A 15241-nucleotide genomic window follows, 5' to 3' on the forward strand; every position below is an offset into this window, starting at 1 on the left:
TTTTTAGTAGAGACGGGATCTTGCTCTTGCTCAGGCTGGTCACAAACTAATAATATGAATTAATTTAACTTTAAATGGTCCCATGTGGTTAGTGGCTATTGTATTAGTGGAGTTTTATACCTTACTCTGCTACTTAGGAATTAGGTAACTTTAGGCAACTCAATAACTTTTCTGAACTCAACTTCCACTGTTATAAAACTGGGATAACAGCCCATCTCATGGGTTACCCACAGAGTAGTAACTTACCACACAGTTAGTTTAGAGAACAAATGTAGGCATTATTGTTCTCATTTAAGAATGAGAAGAACATTAGCTTGGACCTACCATCTTGTGAATCTGAAAGTGATTTTTAATATATATCTATCTAATTAAGGTCTGTCAAAACTAGGGTTTAAGAAGAAGAACTATTTTAAATAAATAAAATCCTTTTTAATTTTACTTTCCTTCCTACCAGTGGATTAAAAAAAATAGTTGCTGTAAATTGTTAAAAGTTAAAGAACCACTAGCCCAACTTGGTACTCTGTTAAAATCATTCACCATTTGGTCATATATTAGTAGGACTATCATTTTATTAGCTTGCCTGCTCTCTGGTAGTGGATGTTTCTTTTTAACCTCTTTCTCCTAAAACCAAAAAAAAAAAAAAAAAAAAACACCCACATTGTTGTGTTGGAAATAATATTTTTTAATTTCTAGACAACTTGCCAAGAGACAGAAATGTTTACCAATGAGGACACAGTATTGATTCCAGGGCAGATGAGGGTCTGATTTGAGAGTGACCTGCCCCCACCTTTCCTTATAAAATTGTAGGTTTTAAAAAAATGTCATTTGTTTGCTTTTAAGTGAAGTATTACACTATCAGGGACATTATGTCCCAAAGGATACTTCATAGATGAGTGAGTTTGGGGTGGGGGCTAGGGTGAGGGTAGATCCTGGTCTCTGGGGCTTGATCATCTCCTATTTGCTGCAGTCCATTTGGAAGTTGCTTGAAGCTCTGTGTGGTAGTCTCTGAATTTCTGCCTTGTGAGCCAAAGAAGTTTGGCCAAGATCCAACCAGTAGGAGCTCAGAAAAGGCCTTCCCCCAAGCCCTACAATTGGCCCACTACCCCAGTCTGGTCACCACCCTAGGTATCCCTCAGCTCACTTGCGGACATGTTGGTGTGACCCATTTGGCTCTTTCAGATACAGAGATATCTTTGGATGAAAGAGATAGTTTCCCCTTTCTCCCCGCCCCACCTCCTTCATGGGATGGTGTATCTTCACCACAGGAATGTGACCATTTAACTGTAGTTGAATCCCTGGTTTAAATGGCATTTGATAAACACCATAGGGAAACATGTGCTCCAGGAGTGAGGCTAACCTGAATCCTAGATTTGAAGCTGAGAGAAAATTGTGTTAGGCATGTGGCCTCAGTAATCTTCTCTTTTATCACAGGAGAAAACCAACTGGACACATCATTCCCAGATGTTTTATATTGCATTTGTGATAGAAGTCTGCATCCTCATCTCTCTTCCTGTTGTTGTAGGGTATATTTCTATCTCGGTGATCTGTGACTAGCATAGAACCTCCTTGGCCAGTTGCTAACAAATACTAAAATAGTATTATGGAGTGAGTTATGTGTTCATGTTCTGAGTGTATTCATTGTTGAATCCAAAGAATCCATCAATGAGCTCTGTTGAACAGGCCATACAAAGTAGTCATCTTTTTTTTTTTATTTCTATAAATTTAAGGGATACAAGTGCAATTTTGTTACATGGATACGTTGCTATAGTGGTGAGGTCTGTGTGGGCTTTTAATGTACGCATCACCCAAATAAGGTACATTGTACCCAGTTAAGTAATTTCTCATCATCCACCACTGAAAGTAGTCTTCTTGATATGAGTTGTTTTTTTGTTCGTTTGTTTAAGAGATAGGGCCTTACTCTGCTGATCTTCCTGCCTCAGCCTCCTGAGTTAGCTATGACTACAGGTGTATACCACCACACCTGGGTAATTATTTTTTGTAGAGACAGGGTCTCGCTGTTACTGCTCTTGGTCTTGAACTCCTGGCCTCAAGCAATCCTCCCGCCTCAGCTTCCCAAAGTGCTCTGAGATTACAGACAGTGAGGCCAGGCCCACCTAATACTGATATAATTCTTGATACAATTTAATATCTAAAAAGTACAGTAGGTATTACATTTCATTTAATAATTACTTCTTGAAGAATCTGAGATATTCAAGGCCAACTTCTTTTCAAGATAATAAATGAAGTAGAGAAGGTTATAAAGTCACTTGTTGGTGCTACTCACTGATTTTATCCAAACAATACAAGTTCTAAAGAATTACATGCCCAAAGGGAGCCCTGATAGTGGTGAAGATTTACAGTTCTTCAGCATAGTGGGATGTTATTTGAAGAAGGGAAAAGGTGATTTGGAGCTTGTGTGTAAATGGATCACTTAGGCATATTGATTATGGGGCCTTCAAAAAGAGAAGCCTGGAAGGTCAAGTTGAAAATATCTGTCTTCTAATATTTTAACCTTTTGGAGTTCACTGTATCTGTTGACACTTACACTGTACAAGATTGTTTGCTCACCTCTCCCAGTCTTGAGCCTCTTTTACCATCAGTGAGTCAAGAGCGGGAGACTCTGGAGCACCTTGCACTTCTGGGAAGAAGATTTAGCATTCTTGAGTCTCCACTTTTTACATTCATTCTTGTTAGTTGGCCTTTCTGCTGGTTTGGGTGGGGGTGACAGCCCAGGTGCCAATACAGGGGTGGTGGCAAGCCTGCCTACCAAAACAGGATGTGTATGAAGAGCATTTTATGACTGTTGGTTTGGATCCTTGCTTGCCCCAGAATGTGTGGTCCCTTCTCCACAACGCCACCACTGAAGTTCTTACTTTGGTTCATATGAACTTAGTTCTGGTTCTCACTGTCATGGTCAGTCCCTGGAACTGTTGACACAACTCTTTGTTTCAGGATATTTTTGTAGGCATTTTAGGGTGTCAGCTAAAAACAGAAAGACAAAAAATGAAAGTCAAGCCCAGTTAGCTCTCAGCATTTGACTCTACACACATGCTGTTTATTTTAAAAGGAAGATGATACAGAAAAAAAGAACAGTAACATTGCCTTAAGCTTAACGTAGCTTCTATCAGATGGCAAAGCACTTTCACTTTAATGCTAATAATCACCCAGTGCTATAGTTAGCATTTTGCAGATGAGGATACTGAACCTTAGAGGGGTCATGTGATTTGCCCTGGGTCACACTGCCACTGAAAGACAAGCAGATCCAGTCTAGGATTCTGGCTCCAAACCCTGTACTAATCCCTGAAGGTCACAGTTTATAGTGGTTCTTGTCCACATGGGAATTTTGTGATGATAGCCTCCTATACTTTCACTAAAATTTCAACTTTGAAAATTGAAATAGCATCAGATCAGGACCTGTAGTTGGTGAGGTTAGGTAAAAGGTGGTAGAGTTGGGAGTAATGCATCATTTTTAAGCCCTCCAGTAAAATTGCTTCCAGGTTGCTGCTCATATCTACTACTTGTGAGGTGTGAAGGCAGTGAGCATCTTTCCACTTCCATCATGATAACCCTTGGTTAAATCAGAGGTTCTTGATTCATTTTGTGCCATAAATTCTCCTTGGAGAATCTTGCACGTCTTCTCACTAACCAGTTGCCCCAGCAAACACCCAAAATTCAGCGCACAATTTCCAGGGATGTATATTACTCTAAAGCTGGTATAGCATGTCCCAGGTTAAGAGCCTTCACTCTGCCTGGATGTCAAACCTTAAGAAAAATCCATCTGCCTAATGTTAGAGTCAACCCTTACACAGAGGTGACATAGCTGGCCTCTACTTTGTTGAGAAAATTTATTAAGTCCTTGTTTACTAAGTGTACTTTTTAATCAGCACCTGTGGTGGAGAGTGAGCAAATAAAATTCTTACTTTCTCACCTCTTCTTTGTCTTATGGGCTAGGGAAGCAATGGTTTTCAAATTTAGTGGCACCAGCATCACTCAAAAAGCTTACTAAAGATTAAAATACTTGAGGCCTAGGAATCTGCATTCCAGAGAGATTCTTGTACTTCAGAGACATTCTTCATGCAAATGGTTCTTCAGCTGCACTTGAAGAAACACTGGACCAAGGGTTGTTGGCATTGTTCCCTTTTCATTTTTAGTATGGTGTAGAATATTGTCATTCTCTTCTCCCAGGAGTTCTCAAGTAGAGGATTGCCTTGTTCACGTGATTCAAGAGTGATGGCAGATTTCAAAGATAGATGAACATGCTGCATGTGAGATAATTGGGTACAGACAACTTATGAACCCATCTCCGTGCTGGGAAAAGCCTGACTCACTTGCCTCTCTTGTGGCCTTGCACCATGTCGGTGGTCAGTTTTGCCAAGTCAATAAACTGCCTAGGGCTGTGTGACAAACTCTTATGCTAGGACCAGGCAATGTGGCAAAAGGCTCAGTTAACTTTGGATGGAGTTTGATTATACAGTGACTCCCTTTTCTGCTATATTGGCCCCTTCAAGAGAAGGCTGGAGGGTCCCAGCTACTCGGGAGGCTGAGGCAGAAGGATTGTTTGAGCCCAGGAATTTGAGGTTGCTGTGAGCTAGGCTGACGCCACGGCACTCACTCTAGCCAGGGCAACAAAGCGAGCCTCTGTCTCAAAAAAAAAAAAAAAAAAGAGAGGGCTGGAGGGAAAAGGAATAGGAGAACGTGTGCCCCCTTGACATTTTTTAAGGTTGGATCTGAAGCCCTCCCTTCTGTCCTGTTTCCAATGTTAGAGAAAATGACAAGGCAGCTTTATTTCCAAAGGAATAGCCAGGAAAAGAAGGCAAAATGTAAAATCTGATTAAAATCACTGTTGTTGTTTTTTTTTATAACTATCACACAATTTGGCAGGGGGGCAGGGAAGATGCTTGTTCAGGGAAGTGTCTATTCTGTTCCTCTCCCCTCATCTCTCCCCCTCTCCCTCTCCTGCCTGATCTGAATTTTGAAATCAGAAGAATCCAGAGTCTAGTCTTCTTTCTGCAGTTGATTAGAAAGTGATCTCAGGCAAGTCATTTCTCAACTATAAAATATGGAAAGTAATAGGTACCAAGAAGCCCAAGTATGGTAATTCCTAACACATTGTGCAGATATCAGAGGGAAAACAAGGAGACCATTTGTAGCAAATCTTTTTATTTATGTTACCCTTATTTATGTTACCCTTGGAATCCTCTTTGTCAATGTCCAGGTTCATAGGCACCATCCTACTTTATTTCTTCTCCTCATTTTATTTCCTCTAGTGCCCCTTGAGAACAGAGCAAAATCCAGACTCTTACAGTGCCCTTTGTGGCTTTGTCTCTCACTGCATCTCCATCCACTCTGGCCTCCTTTGTGTTCCTCTGTCACTCAGAGCCTTTGCACTTGCTGTTCTCCTTGCCTGGGTTACATGCTTATTTGTTTTATGTATGTCTTTCTTCACTCGAATGTAAGCTCCTCAAAAGCATGGAAATCTCAGCACCAAAATGGGGTTTGACACATGAGCTCTCAAATATTTGTTAGAAGAATGAGTGAGTAGTAAACTCTTAGCACTTCTCTAACGTCTTAGGGACACACACCTCTGACTCGACTTTCTCCCCTCTATTCACTCCTCAATCTGTTGCAGTAAGTTTCTGCCTCCACCGGCCCACTGGCATAGCTCTGAGACCACTGGCCATGTCATAAGTACAGTAATCCTCTGGAAACTTTGCAACTGTTATTTTACCTGACTTCCTCACTGTTAGTTAACATCTCGCTCTTTCTACCTACACCCTTCTTGATGAAGCTTACTCCAGATGACAGCTTTGTTTCACTCTCTGTGACCCTCTTCACATCCCTTTGCTGGGCTTTCCTCATCTATCCTAGAATTCTGGGGTTCTCTGAGGTTCAGCCTTGGGAGTGTTTTCTTCTGTCTCTACATATCATATTGTATCCTCTCTAGATGATGTCATCTTTAGTAGGTTTTCTTTCTTACACACACACACACACATATGTAGTATTAGGAAGTTTTGATACACAGACACATATACCCCACTTGGATGTCTCTTAATAGAATATCCCACTATCACCTCATATTCAGCATGTCCAAAACTGAACAGAGTCTCTGCCCTCCTTTCCCTACCTATTCTCCCTGGATCCCCTGTTTGAGGGTATTAATGGCACAACGATTCATTCACGCAGTCACTCCATTTTGTTCTTCTAAATGGCCTCCTGATCATTACTAGAGTGATTGTGTAAAAATGCGATTCTTGCTATTTTGCAGTTCCACTTACAAAAATCGGTTCAGACAAGGATCATCAGCAGGTGCTAGAACCGTTAGGTAATTGGTTTTTGGGGAACAGGATTTTCACATGGCCTTAAAATGTTACCCCACAGATTACATATAAATTACAAACAGGGAAATGCTACCTTTAAGATGGAGAGATCTGGTGTCACCTTTCAAACTTTTAGCACAATCGATGGTTATACAACCTGATACCATATGCCTCTTGATATTAATAAATACATACTACCTATGTAGTCTTCTTACCAAAAATATTTAACATAAATCTAATTGTGAGGAAACAATTTCAGAATATAGAACATTGTGCAAGACAACTGGCTTAGATACTTAAAACAAGTAAGTGTCATGAAAACAAAAAAGGCAGGGGTTCTGGTCTAGATTGTGACTAAGGAAACAGTAACCGAATGCAGCGCATGATTCTTGGTTAAGTCTTGGATTAGGGGGAAAATCCAAACAGCTATAAAAGACATTTTGGGGGACAATTGAAGAAATTCAAATATGGACCGTAAATTATATTATTGCATTAATGTTAATTTTCACAGGTGTGAATAAAGTATCTTAGTTATGTAAGAGAATGTCCTTATTCTGAGGACAGTTATGCACACTGAAGAATTTAGGGGTAAAATGTCATGATTGTTACCTGCAACTTACTTTGAAGTGATTCCATAAACCAAAAAAAATGACAAGTGTGTGTGTATGAGAGAGAGAGAAATTTGGCTAAAAGATAACTGGTGAATCTAGGTCAAAGTTGTAAGGCTATTCATTATTTGTTCTTTCATTGTTTTTATAGGTTTGAAAAATTCAAAATTAAAAGAGGAGAGCAAGGGAAAGGGGCCATGTGAGTGCAGATGGCGGGTGGGGGGTGAATTGAATACATGGCAATTACCAGGTGTGTTTCTACTCATTTTATATTTTAAATGTAAAATGTCAAGTTAGAAACAACTGCCCCTCCCCCTCCATGCAGCTCTGATGGCTTCACTTCCCCTGGTTAATGTGGTGGCTACACATTGATCTCAGGATACAATCCTTAATAGCACTTGGAAAATACTGTGCCACTTCCTTCTGTTGTCCATGGTTTCTGATGAGAAATACACTGTCATTCAAATTAAAGTTTTTGTAGCTGCTTTCAAGATTTTTTTTTCTTCTGTTTAGTTCTCAAAGTTTAATTATGATGTATCTTGGCACAAATTTCTTATTTTAAGTTTGTCTTTATTTGGGGTTTACTCAGCCTATTGAATCTGTAGACTTATGTCTCTTTCCAAATTTGGAAAGTTTTCAGCCATTATTTAAGTACTTTTTCAATCCCATTCTCTTTTTCCTCTCTTTCAGGACTTTGGTGACATGATGTTAGATTTTGTGTTGAAGTCCCACAGGTTCCTGGGGCTGGCTCTGTTCATTTTTTTTTTTTCAGTATATTTTCTTTCTGTTGTTCAGATTATTCTGTCTTCCAGTTCCCTGGTTCATTCCTTTGTCTCCTCCATTTCTACTGTTGAGCCCACCACCTGAGCTTTTAATTTCAATTATTATGTTTTTCGTTTATAAAATTTTCATTTGTTCTACTTTATATCTTCAGTTTCTTTGCTGAGACTTCCTAAGACAGGGTCACCCAGGTTGGAGTGTAGTGGCAAATCATAGCTCACTGTAACCTTGAACTCCTGGGCTCAGGCGATCCTCCTTTCCCAGCCTCCTAAGTAGCTAGGACTATAGGCATGCAGCACCACACCCAGCTAATTATTAAAATTTTTTGTAGAGACAGGATCGCACTATGTTGCCCAGGCTGGTCTCGAGCTCCTGGCCTCCTGGCCTCAAGTGATCCTCCCACCTCAGCCACCGAAAGTGCGGGGATTATAGGCATGAGCCATCACACCTGGCCCATTGAAGCATTTTTTATTGTGGCTGCTTCAAAATCTTTATCAGATAATTCTTGCATCTGTGATCTTAGTGTTAGATTTTTGATTTTCTCTTTTTCAGTGTGAGATCTTCTTGGTTCTTGGTGTGTTGATTTTTTATTGAAACCTGGACATTTATATAATATCTTTTAAGTCTCTGCATTTTATTTCTTCTGTTTTAGCTGGCTTTCTCTTGACATTGCTCCCATAGGGAAAGGTGGGGATAGTGCCACCTCATTATGACCAGATGGAGGTAGAAGTCCAAGTTCCCCATTTGGCAGTAATTGACATCTAAGTTAGTGGTGGGAGGACTTTCCATTTGGGATGAGAGTTCCAGCTCCCCATGTGGTCTGTGCTAACACTGTGTGGGGGTGACCTTGTTACCACTGGACAATGGTGAAAGTCCTGGCTCTCCACCAGCCCTCCTCTGACATCACCCAGCGAGGAGGGGGAGGAGTGCTTCGTTAATGCTAAGTAGGGATGTAAGTCCAGACACCCCATTTGGTCTCCACTTACACTGTTGGGGGTGTGTGTGTTACTGGCTGATGAGAATGAAAGCCCCGGCTTCCTACTTGGCCCTCTCTGACACCACACCAACAGGGGGTGTTGGGACATCTCATTACAACTTGGTGAGAGGGTAGAAGTCTAGACTCCCAACTTGGCCTTTATGGGGAGTCGAGGGTGTGAGGCCACCATTTTTTCTGTGGTGTTTAGAGTAGAGCAAATTACTGTCTGAAAGTCTTCTGTCTTGCTAGGCTGCCCTTTCCTGGTTCTTTGGCTAGAGAGAGCACATTTTATTGGGACTTCTTTTGTCTGCACCCATTGGCATTTCCAGGTTGCCAGCTTCTTAAGCTCAAAGTTGGGAATATATGAAGACAAATAAAAAAACACTTCAGGGAACTTGCCACTATGTCATTCCTTGGGTGCCAAGGTCCCTAGCCAGTCTGCTTCCTTCTCTCTACCTTTCAGAATCTACTTTTGTTTGTTTTATGTAGAATGTCCAGAGTTTTAACTTGTACTTAGTGGGAAGACATAGAAAAATATGTCTCCCCTGTCTTCCCTGAGGCAGAAGTCCCCACAGTAGCACAGAAAAGTTCTTCATTGACTGGGCCTTGCCAACCCTTCCAGCCACATCATCCCCACGTGAACTCCGTGGCCCAACCATGTCAAAGTTCTTGGAGTTTCTTGAAATTGCCTTGTTCTTTTATATCTTCGTATTTGTGCTCTTGCTCTTCCTTGGCCTCTGATGATCTTCCCATTCTTCCTTGTCTGCCTGTGGTGCTCCTATTTGCTTCATTTGACTTTTTCTCTATAAAATCTGCGGGGCAGTTCACACACTCTTTTCCTGGGGGCTCATTTTGCCTCTTCTGTCCTTTGTTGCACCTAAATTACCTCTACTATTGTACTTCCATCTTGGATCATAACTATTTGTCTCTTTGCGCCTCAAACCATAAGCTCTTATTGAGGGCTGGGACCCCATCTTTCTATCCTTGTCCTCAATAACTAGCATAGTACTTACTTGAGAATTGCTTATTGGATAGATAGATGGACGGATATATAATATTTCTGGTTTCCTACCCGGTTTGTTATGTGTTTCTTCCCATACACACAGCCTCCACTGATGCACTCTGTATATGCCTGCTGCTTCCACGGTGGAAAAAGAAACCCAACAGGCTTGCCTGAAAGAAGGGCCGCTTGGACTGCACCACTCCAGTGACGTCTGTTAACTGTATTATGTTCATAGCCTTTGAGTTCCTCTGAATACAAAATTGTTGGTGAGCTTCTAGCGTATTATCAAGGATGGGAATCATCTTTCTTTTTTTTTATGACAGCATCTAATAAAGTGACATTTAGACCCGGGCACCTAATATATATTCCTTAATGATAACAATAAGGAAATGAGGCTTGATGGTGAATTGCTGTCATTCCCTGCTTAGAGGCATTTCCAGAATTGCTTTGTGGATCCTAGAGAACTCACTTGCCTGCATGTTTAATTTGTAAATCTGGAGCTGGTGAGGGGAAAGTGCTGATTTGATGTCCTAAATTACTGAGACAGATTGGTTTTTAAGGATCCTCATGCTTACTCTTTAGTGCCAGATTAAATCAAAACCATTCTGGCCCCAGGGCCCCTGCGCTGTCAGCACAAATCCATGCAGACACACGTAGCATAGCATCGAGTTCCCCCTTTTTAAATGGATGCCAATATATTTTTAAAAAGAAAATGGAAATAGTTTTTCTGTTTTTATTCATAAGTGACCTCATTTAATTAAGACAGCAAATGGGCCGGGGGAGAAAGGAAATGGGTGCTGGAGAGTAGGAACAGAATATTAATTGGTAGTTATAACCAGCCAGGGACAGGACCCACATCTAGAACTGAAACTGTGATTAAGAATGCCACACCTCTTGGCCACTTCTGTTCATTTGATTTCTGTGGGGGCCTCAGTTATTTTTCCTTTCAGTACGTGCTGCAAACTTCCCTTTGATCACACAAAGCAGTACAAGAGCTTTAATGGAACCAGCTACCAGGGCTGGCAGAAAAGGATTAAGAACTGACCTCTGACACGAAAACTGTATATTCTTATAAACAACACACATAGCTATTGTGTTTGCAATGGTCTTCGGGAGCTTCTCTTTCCAGAGACTGCCTTCTAGGAGTTTCTGGGAAAATGTGGTGGTTTTTTTTTTTTTTTTGAGACAGAGTCTTACTCTGTTGCCCAGGCTAGAGTGCAGTGGCATCATCATAGTTCACTACAACCTCAAACTCCTGAGGCCAAGCAATCCTCCTGCTTCAGCCTTTCCAGTAGCTGGGACCACGGGAACACACTACCACACCCAACTAATTTTTCTATTTTGGGTAGAGACGAGGTCTCACCATGTTGCTCAGGGTGGTCTTGAACCCACCTCAAACGATCCTCCCACCTGCCTCCCAGAGTGACTGCCGTGCCTGGCTGCAAATTTGGTTTTGAGTCAGTAATATCCTGGTTCCTCTGGCAAAGCTGTTAAGGCAGCAGGGAAGGGGTAGATAGAATCCAAGATGAATGCAGCCGTCCTAGTTGGACACATATTTTATGGGTTAACTTTGAGTCTTTTGTTTTTTTCCCCAACTAGCAGAGGCCTAGGCTTTGAAGCCTATTTTCTGCTTTGCTCTGCTCTGCTCCCTTGTGTCTCATGGAAGCTTGAGGTGATTTTGACTCCCCATTGTCATTTGCGCCTACGTCAAGAAGTCCTAGGGCTTATGTGCATCATTCTTACATCTCCTTCACTAGGCTCCCCTCCACAGCGTGGCTTTTAACAAAGCTGGCTGGACACACAGGGATTGCCCTGCTGACCTCAAACCCCAGTGCACCAAGAGCACTTGGTGTCCCCGCTCCAGCTTCTCCCCAGATTAACCTGAGAAGTGCCCAATGGGAAGTCCTGACAGAAACCTGAAGGAAGAGGGGCCATTGCTCCCTCCTCCCCTCACTTGGCAGAAGTGGCTATTGAAATTGCTGAGCCTGTTGTCAGAGGGCAGAATTTAAAATGGGGAAAGAGAAGCACAAACTGGGCTGGGCTACTCACAGACTGAGAAACCAACACACTTGTCAGGAGGTTTACACAAGGGAAGAAAAGGAAGACAGAACTAGACCTGGGTTGAGGTCCACCACTCAGTGAATGAGCTGGCAGGTTACTGCGTCTCAGCAAGTGTCAGTTTCTCACACATAAAATTGGAATAACAGTCCCTACCTCATGGGGTGTGAAGAGGATTCAGTGAGATTATAATGTTATAAAATGAAAGTTTTGGCCGGGTGCTGTGGGTCATACCTGTAATTCCAGCACTTTGGGAGGCCAAGGTGGGAGGATCACTTGAAGCCAGGAGTTTGAGAACGGCCTGGGCAATGTAGCAAGACCCCATCTCTAAAAAACAAAAAAAAATTTATATATATATGAGAAAGTGTTTTGGGAATGGTCAGTATTGTCTTGAATTCTTTTCTTGGTCTTCGTTTCTGGTTCTCCTGTCTAGGCCCTGAGCAGCTAGTGAATTCCTCTGGCCTTCTCACCCCTCCCAGCTTGCCTTCTAGTGTCAGTGCCAGAAGCTGCTTCATAGTGAGCCCCAGGTTTTGAACTATGATTTTCAATGCCTGAGGGCCCTGGGGTCCTCAGAGGAGTCCCTGAACCCCTCTTCTTAATCTTCCTTAGCCTGGTCCTGTGATCAAGCTGACTTTTCCATGTTGCCTGGACCCACATCTGCAGTTAGCAGTATGTGTCATTGAGGCCACCTTGCTCCCCCATCCAACAGGTTCTGTTCTTCTCTGTGTTTTGAAGTTAAGAAACCAACTCAGAGGAGTGGAAAAAACTCTGATTTGAGGGTGATACAGAATTAGGTTGTAATCCTAACTAACTGCCATTTGCTAGCCTTACCTAACCTTTCTGGGCCTGTTCTTATCTCACCTACCACATAGAATCATTAGGAATGTTAAATTAGCAAACATGTTTAAAATATCTAGAACAATGCCTGCCACATAAGCATTCAATAACTATTAGTCCCCTTCTTATTATGTGAAAATTTCCTTAACTCAATGGGACCAAATAGAAATTCATATACAGTAGTCCCCCCCATCTATGGGGGATGTGTTCCAAGACCCCCAGTGGATGCCTGAAACTGTGGATAGTACCAAACCTTATATATAGTTTTTTCCTATGCATATATAGCTATGATGTGTTAAAGTTTAATTTATAAATTAGTCACAGTAAGAGATTAAAATAGAACAATTACAACAATATACTGTAATAAAAGTAAGTGAATGTGCCGCGTGCGTTCGTTCTCTCTCTCTCTCTTTCAATACCATTTTTGGACCAACCTTGACCTCAGGTAACTGAAAATGTGGAAGGGGGACACAGATAAGGGAGACTACTGTATACTACAGCCATTTCACCTGTCCCTCATCCCTCATTACTTGTACACCATCCTTGTACATGAAGATGATATACTTTCCATCCCTCAAGAAGTTCGGTGCTTGTGAGTTTTTCTAGAAGTTGGATTTGTGCCTTACACCTTGGCATAGCCAGCATAGGTTGTGGAGGCAGCAAGCCAGCCAGAGTTTTAGATAGATAATCTGTGGTGTGGTACAGAAACTAGCTGGCCTGTTGAACCAGTGATACAGCATTTGGTGACAACAGCACCTTAAGTATATTGGTGATACATGTACCACTTGCTTCGGAGCTCCCATTTGATTCTTACAAGAGTTCTGGGAGGTGCACAGATTCTCTCACTCTACCAAAGAAAATAAGACCCAGAAAGCAGTCACATCTGTGCCACCACAGTAGTAATTGGTAGAACCCAGTATTAGAACACAAATGCCTTGACTCTCTATCCAGGACTTTTGTGATGAGAGCCAGAATTCTGGCTGTTCAGATGAAAGTTCAGAACTCTGCCACAGAATCCTCTAGCTCTCCTGTCCCTAGTCACTTTGTATCTGTTTCTTACAGAATATTCATTACTTCATTGCATGAATAATTATTGAGGGTATACTGTGTGCCTGGTACTCTAGGCACTGGGGATACTGTGGGAAACAAAAAGACACCCCCCACTCCATGCTCTGATGGGACATATTGTAAAGGTAGGAGACTGACAGTAAACAAATAAGAAAAATATGTTGTATTCCTATAAAGAATGTCAAGACGGTGGAGAGTGCTGTGGAGAAAAGTAAGGCAGGAAAAGAAGATGGAGTGGGGTGGGCTGGACACTGAGTTTTCTCCTCGTTCTTTGTGCTTATTGTCTCTTTTAGGTTGTTCATTCCCTGCTGGTTTATCACTCCCAGTACAGGTTCCTGTAGAGCAGGGCTTTTGGAGACTGATTTTGGAGTTGAACCAGCTTTGCGCAGTAGAAGCAGGTGCAGGAGGCATCTATTTACCCACCGAAATGCCCAAGACCTTCCTTTCCTGTATGAGAACTGGGACAGCCTGGATAGTGCCCGGGAATGCTCTGGTGGGTTGGGGAGGGAACCTGTACTGGTTTTTCTTAGACAGTATTTGTTAAATCTAGAGCTCCCCCTGCTGTTAGCAGATGGGATTTGCGCTCAGTGGCGATTTTAAGACAATTTTTTTATCCTAAGATTTAAAATTAAAAAAAAAAAAAAAGGTACTGCTGGGACATTTGAAGCTTTCTTCTGGGACTGCTGTTGCTGAGGCCCAGCCCTCACTGGGGGGTTGGGGGGAGGAAGCACAAAGAACCAGGCAGGATAGGGTCATATCTGTGCTCTTGCTACTTTTAGCCGCTCCCTACCCCTGCACTCCCACCACAGCCAGCAGCCTAGCAAAAGTTATCTCCCTGCACAGTTTCACAGCTGTTCTGAAGTTCTAGGGCAGCAGAAGTGAAACTGACCACAGTCTTGTAAATTTCTCTTTTATTGCCATTGTTCCCTACTTGAAGTGAGTCAGGCCTTTGCAAACTCTCATCCTCACAATGTCTGAAATTGTTACTTGTCCTTACAGCCAAGTTTTTGACAAAGGAGACAGACCTTCCATTCATGGTGCATTGTTTCTGGAGGGTCTTGGTTTGGTCTTGCCACCTGAACATTGTTTGCAGGAGTTGAGACCTGCGGTCTGTGTGATAGTATCCCCAGAATAGAGCTGAGCCTTTCTCGTCAGCTGTCGGTGGTGTGTGTTCCTTTACCAGCGTCAGCCATATGATTGCTGTGAAGTTCTTTTAGTCTTTAGAGATGAAATTGAAGTTAACTTTAGCAGCACTTATTAAAATTGAAGAAGGAAATGGCACCTTTTGGTTTAACTGTCCCATGGAAACAGTTTTGCCACTTTATAATTCCTAATGAAGCTGAAGAAGTAAGGCCGACCTGGCATGCAGCTCTGCCCCTCCCTGTGTCCAGGTCTCCTGAGAGTAGTAACATGAGGCCCAGCAGGCATTCTTGGAGGCTTGGCTGATAAGGGGCCATTTGTCAGGGACAGTTCAGTAACGGTCCAGGGTATTTTTTTTAAGTTATATCCCATGGACGTGCTTTATAGAGCTCAAGCTTAGGCAGTGACTATTCCCATTGGGAATCATAAAGTAACCAAAACTGTTTTGATGGGG

The 15241-nt window shown here is 42.2% G+C and overlaps 1 protein-coding gene across 2 annotated transcripts in view; it reads left to right on the top strand.

The window, feature by feature from the left end:
* MKL1 (megakaryoblastic leukemia (translocation) 1) overlaps positions 1–15241 on the top strand; it is a 182671-nt gene that overhangs the window by 144249 nt on the left and 23181 nt on the right. The gene's annotated exons all lie outside the window — the stretch shown is intronic.

This window comes from Propithecus coquereli, unplaced genomic scaffold (assembly GCF_000956105.1).
Source record: "Propithecus coquereli isolate 6110/MARCELLA unplaced genomic scaffold, Pcoq_1.0 Scaffold126, whole genome shotgun sequence".
NCBI classification, from domain to species: Eukaryota; Metazoa; Chordata; class Mammalia; order Primates; family Indriidae; genus Propithecus; species Propithecus coquereli.